Raw genomic sequence first — 6000 nt, forward strand, 5'->3', positions numbered from 1 at the left:
AAATGCGCTGCACAGGAAGGCTTTAATTTCACCATCCTCCTCTCAGATTTTCTCCTGAGATTTTTGGCTGAGACAGCTCGTGGAGCCTGCTCCTGTCTGTGTTCCTCAGAGAGCTATGAGAATTGAACCAGAGCAGCCACATACCAACTCTTTCTCTACATGCAGGAAAATCCTGAGACTTCTCATCATACCAATCATCTCTCTAGAAAAATGGAAAAGTGGGGAGCTCTTTGCAGGCAGTGGGCTGAAATTCATCCCATTCCACATAAAGTTCATTTTCTTGCCTTTGAAGTTCAATCTCTGACCTACAGTTTGGGAGAACTGGGAATGTTTCTATTATTGTTATCAACAGCCATGTTGTTACTTACACTATACTAGATGTTCTCGTCTTGAAATGGGGCAAATGCAATGTGAGGAACAATCACTTAAAGTAAAGATATGTCTTTCATGCTGGTCATCTAACACAAAGCTTAGGTAAATGATTTAACTATCACTTTCAGGAATTCACCAAAAAAAAAAAAATCTCATTGGGGTTAATTTCAGTAGTTTTATGGCAAGAGTTGTCATTATATCTTATTTATTTATTTATTTACTGTTTTGCTACAATTGTATCTTCTTTTGGAATTTTCACTTTTTTTGAAGAACGTTAGATACATTTCATAAGTCCTAGGAGAAAATTAGAACACTTTAAAGAGCTGGAAACCTGCTGTTTGCAGATGCCAATAAAGAGAAACCAAAAACAAGCCAACAAAAAGCAGAAAAGAGAAACACGATGTTTACAGTGGGATGTTCCCACTTCCCTGGTGGCTCAAATGGTAAAGAATCAGCCCACAGTGCAGGAGACCCAGGTTCAATCTCTGGGTCAGGAAGGTTCCCTGGAGAAGGGAATGGTCACCCACTCCAGTATTCTTGCCTGGAGAATTCTATAGACTGAGGACCTGGCGTGCTACCATCAACGGGGTCACAAAGAGTCAGACACATATGAGCACTAACACACACACACACACACACAATGGATTGCTTAAAAGAACTGTGGCTGGTGAAACAGCAGGGCTTGGATTACTCTTTCTTTTCCTGTCCTCTCAGTGTGCCCACAAGCTGTTCAACTTCAGCAGATTATTATTTGCGTCTACTTTATTGAAGAAGCAGAGATCAGGCAACACGGGCTTCCTTCACATCCTGCCCTTCACCATGAATTACTTTAGATCTCTCAAGAGAAAGGGGTTTACTTTCCATCCAGGGAAGACTCCTCACCCACACCTGATCTCATCCTCTTCCATCTTCTCTAGGGCTTTGTTCTCCATCAGTGAAGTCCCACCAATCACTTTTGCTGCTTGACTTCTCCTCAACCGATAAACTTGTTCTATTTTCCCCATCCCTGTCCTAATGTCCCACCTGCTTTTCTTCATTACCAACCCTTCACTTTCAAATCTGGGTTTGCTCCTTCCACTCTCCTGAAATGGTTCTCCCAAAGGGCTCGGTGGCTTCCAAATCCACTGGCCTTTCCTGTTTTCTTACCCTGTCTTGATATCAGCAACATCTGACACGCTTGACCATCTACTTTCTGCTGAAATTCTGTTCCTTGAGGTCTTGGACTCCTTCATCTGACCTTTCACCTCACTTCCCAGGCTTTTCCTTCTCTTCTGCTCATTAAATGAATTGCCACCAAGGGTCCTTGATGACCCTCATTTATCTTACTCTTTTGTGCTGTCTTTTGGAGAGCTTATCTCAACTCTTTCACCTTTTGGAAAATGATTTCAAAAGCTGTGCTTTCAATGCTGACCTCTCTCCTGTTTCAGCACCTGAATTCCCAATTGTCTGCAACACACCTCTACACTCCAAAACAATTTAAATTTTAAAATCAAAGCTTAAGGAATCATCCCATCTCTGAAACTTGCTTACCTCAGTTAATGCATTTCCAGCCATCAGGAGCTTTTGCAAGCATATTCAACTCCTTTTCTCTCATTTCCTCCATGAACTTAATCAGTGGGGGGTGGGGGAAAAGTCTTAGGAATCTAACTGGGTCAAGTTGAATTTCTCTTCTTCCACATTGAACTGTGACCTCAGGCTAAGAGCTTAATCTCCCTGAGTTTCTTCATCTGAATAAATCAAGAATCTGTATTTACCCAACCTATACATTGCACCCCTGGAGGAGGAAGATCCCTGGAGGAGGGCACAGCAACATACTCCAGTATTCTTACCTGGGGAATCCTATGAACAGAGGAGCCTGGGAGGACATTGTCCATGGGGTCACAAAGAGTCAGGTCAAACTAAAGTGACTTAGCACACACACCTTGCACCAATCAAGTGAGATGTTTTACAAACCACCTTGAACATGCCTCACTTATAACAGACATGCAAATAGTTTTTCTTCATTTTGCTTTTATAGTTTTCCTTCCAAATATCGTTTCTTCTCTGAGCATTTTCTTTCTCAATGTCACTGACCTGGTCACCACCTTAGTGTCGAGTCGCATCACTTTCCCAGACCCTTACAACTTTATGAAAAATATTTTCTTGCTCAAACAACCTCCCAGTCTCCTTTCCATCATCCTTCTCACTACCACTATGGTTCTTTCTAGACACCAAGGTAATTTTGTGATGACACACGGTTTACAGAATAGATTCAATTCAGTTCAGTTTAATCCCTCAGTCGTGTCCGACTCTTTGCAACCTTATGAACCAGAGCGCCAGGCCTCCCTGTCCATCACCAACTTCTGGAGTTCACCCAAACTCATGTCCATTGAGTTGGTGATGCCATCCAACCATCTCATCCTCTGTCATCCCCTTTTCCTCCTGCCCCCAATCCCTCCCAGCATCCGGGTCTTTTCAAATGAGTCAGCTCTTCACATCAGGTGGCCAAAGTACTGGAGTTTCAGCTTCAACATCCGTCCTTCCAATGAACACCCAGGACTGATCTCCTTTAGGATGGACTGGTTGGATCTCCTTGAGGTCCGAGGGACTCTCAAGAATCTTCTCCAACACTACAGTTCAAAAGCATCAATTCTTCAGTGCTCAGCTTTCCTTATAGTCCAACTCTCACATCCACGCATGAATACTGGAAAAACCATGGCCTTGACTAGGCTGACCTTTGTTGACAAAGTAATGTCTCTGCTTTTTAATATGCTATCTAGGTTGGTCATAACTTTCCTTCCAAAGAGTAAATGTCTTTTAATTTCATGGCTGCAATCACCATCTGCAGTGATTCTGGAGCCCAGAAAAATAGTCAGCCACTGTTGTCACTGTTTCCTTATCTATTTGCCATGAAGTGATGGGACCAGATGCCATGATCTTCGTTTTCTGAATGTTGAGATTTAAGCCAAGTTTTTCACTCTCCTCTTACAGTTTCTTCAAGAGGCTTTTTAGTTCCTCTTCACTTTCTGCCATAAGGGTGGTGTCATCTGCATATCTAAGGTTATTGCTATTTCTCCTGCCAAACTTGATTCCAGCTTGTGCTTCTTCCAGCCCAGCGTTTCTCATGATGTACTCTGCATAGAAGTTAAATAAGCAGGGTGACAATACACAGCCTTGACATACTCCTTTTCCTATTTGGAACCAGTCTGTTTTTCCATGTTCAGCTCTAACTGCTGCTTCCTGACCTGCATACAGATTTTCTCAAGAGGCAGGTCAACTGGTCTGGTATTCCTATCCCTTGAAGAATTTTCCACAGTTTATTATGATTCACACAGTCAAAGGCTTTGGCATAGTCAATAAAGCAGAAATAGATGTTTTTCTGGAACTCTCTTGCTTTTTCAATGATCCAGCGGTTGTTGGCAATTTGATCTCTGCTTCCTCTGCCTTTTCTAAAACCACCTTGAACATCTGGATGTTCACAGTTCATGTATTGCTGAAGCCTGGCTTGGAGAATTTTGAGCATTACTTTACTAGCATGTGAGATGAGTGCAATTGTGCAGTAATTTGCGCATTCTTTGGCATTGCCTTTCTTTGGGATTGGAATGAAAACTGAACTTTTGCAGTCCTGTGGCCACTGCTGAGTTTTCCAAATTTGCTGGCATATTGAGTGCAGCACTTTCACAGCATCATCTTTCAGGATTTGAAACAGCTCCACTGGAATTCCATCACCTCCACTAGCTTTGTTCATAGTGATGCTTTCTAAGGCCAACTTGACTTCACATTCCAGAACGTCGGACTCTAGGTGAGTGAAGCTCTTTTTTGTACAGTTCTTCTGTGTATTCTTGCCACCTCTTCTTCATATCTTCTGCTTCTGTTAGGTCCATACCATTTCTATCCTTATCGAGCCCATCTTCACATTAAATGTTCCCTTGATATCTCCGACTTTCTTGAAGAGATCTCTAGTCTTTCCCATTCTGTTGTTTTCCTCTATTTCTTTGCATTGATCACTGAGGAAGCCTTTCTTATCTCTTCTTGCTATTCTTTGGAAAACTGCATTCAGATGCTTATATCTTTCCTTTTCTCCTTTGCTTTTTGCTTCTCTTCTTTTCACAGCTATTTGTAAGGCCTCCTCAGACAGCCATTGTGCCTTTTTGCATTTTTTTTTCTTGGGGATGGTCTTGATCTCTGTCTCCTGTACAGTGTCACAAACCTCCATCCATAGTTCATCAGGCACTCTGTCTATCACATCTAGTCCCTTTAATCTATTTCTCACTTCCACTGTATAATCATAAGGGATTTGATTTAGATCATACCTGAATGGTCTAGTGGTTTTCCCTACTTTCTTCAATTTAATTCTGAATTTGGCAATAAGGCATTCATGATCTGAGCCACAGTCAGCTCCTGGTCTTGTTTTTGCTGACTGTATAGAGCTTCTCCATTTTTGGCTGCAAAGAATATAATCAATCTGATTTCAGCGTTGGCCATCTGGTGATATCCATGTGTAAAGTCTCAGCTGCTCCGTGGTGCAGGAGTGGCCGAGAGGAGTTACCCCACGTGCAAGGTCAGGAGCAGTGGCGGAGAGGAGTTATCCCATATCCAAGGTAAGGAGCAGTGGCTCTGCTTTGCTGGAGCAGCAGTGAAGAGATACCCCACATCCAAGGTTAGAGAAACCCAAGTAAGATGGTAGTCACTGAGAGAGGGCATCAGAAGGCAGACAGACTGAAACCACAATCACAGACAACTAGCCAATCTGATCACACGGACCACAGCCTTGTCTAACTCAATGGAACTAAACCATGCCGTGTGGGGCCACCCAAGACGGGCGGGTCATGGTGGAGAGATCTGACAGAATGTGGTCTACTGGAGAAGGGAATAGCAAACCACTTCAGTATTCTTGCCTCGAGAACTCCATGGACAGTAGGAAAAGGCAGAAAGATGGGACACTGAAAGAGGAACTCCTCAGGTTGGTAGGTGCCCAATATGCTACTGGAGATCAGTGGAGAAATAACTCCAGAAAGAATGAAGGGATGGAGCCAAAGCAAAAACAATACCCAGTTATGGATGTGACTGGTGATAGAAGCAAGGTGCAATGCTATAAAGAGCAATATTGCACAGGAACCTGGAATATTAGGTCCATGAATGAAGGCAAATTGGAAGTGGTCCAACAGGAGATGGCAGGAGATCGACATTCTAGGAATCAGCAAACTAAAATGGACTGGAAAGGGGGGAATTTAACTCAGATGACCATGATATCTACTACTGTGGGGAGGAATCCCTTAGAAGAAATGGAGTAGCCATTATAGTCAATGAGAGTCTGAAATGCCGTACTTGGATGCAATCTCAAAAATGACAGAATGATCTCTGTTCATTTCCAAGGCAAACCATTCAATATCACGGTAATCCAAGTCTATGCCCCAACCAGCAACACTGAAGCTGAAGTTGAACGGTTCTATGAAGACCTACAAGACCTTTTAGAACTAACACCCACAAAAGATGTCCTTTTCATTATCGGGGACTGGAATGCAAATGTAGGAAGTCAAGAAACACCTGGAGTAACAGGCAGATTTGGCTTTGAAGTACGGAATGAAGCAGGGCAAAGGCTAATAGAGTTTCGCCAAGAGAACGCACTGGTCATAGCAAACAGAATAG

The sequence above is a fragment of the Ovis canadensis genome, chromosome 3 (assembly GCF_042477335.2).
Source record: "Ovis canadensis isolate MfBH-ARS-UI-01 breed Bighorn chromosome 3, ARS-UI_OviCan_v2, whole genome shotgun sequence".
In the NCBI taxonomy this organism is placed as follows: domain Eukaryota; kingdom Metazoa; phylum Chordata; class Mammalia; order Artiodactyla; family Bovidae; genus Ovis; species Ovis canadensis.